This window comes from Penaeus monodon, chromosome 23, assembly GCF_015228065.2.
Source record: "Penaeus monodon isolate SGIC_2016 chromosome 23, NSTDA_Pmon_1, whole genome shotgun sequence".
Taxonomy (NCBI): domain Eukaryota; kingdom Metazoa; phylum Arthropoda; class Malacostraca; order Decapoda; family Penaeidae; genus Penaeus; species Penaeus monodon.
In genome coordinates, this window is record NC_051408.1 from 16,051,558 (window position 1) to 16,051,935 (window position 378).

A 378-nucleotide genomic window follows, 5' to 3' on the forward strand; every position below is an offset into this window, starting at 1 on the left:
ACCACAACTGAGTTATAACTAAGAGCACAAAGGTTGAACTCTCAACTAACTGAACTCTCTGTTTGTTATAGTACAGGAAGTGCAACATTTGAGGCTCCTAAAAGTAGCTCTTTTCCCTACACGCATCCACTCAGGTCTGGGGAGCAAGAGGTCAACATAATGTAAAGGAACTGATGCAGTATATCAATGCTCAGTACCTTACCTTTTACGAGGACCTGCTGTGAGGACAAGAGGGGTCGACACCAGGAATCACACACAAGATGAACTGGATGACAATCTCCATAAATTCTAACTCCCCAACCCAACCCCCCACCTGTCATGTTTAACATCATTACCAAAGGTGATGAGTGTTGAATAAATACTCATGTGTCCTCTCCA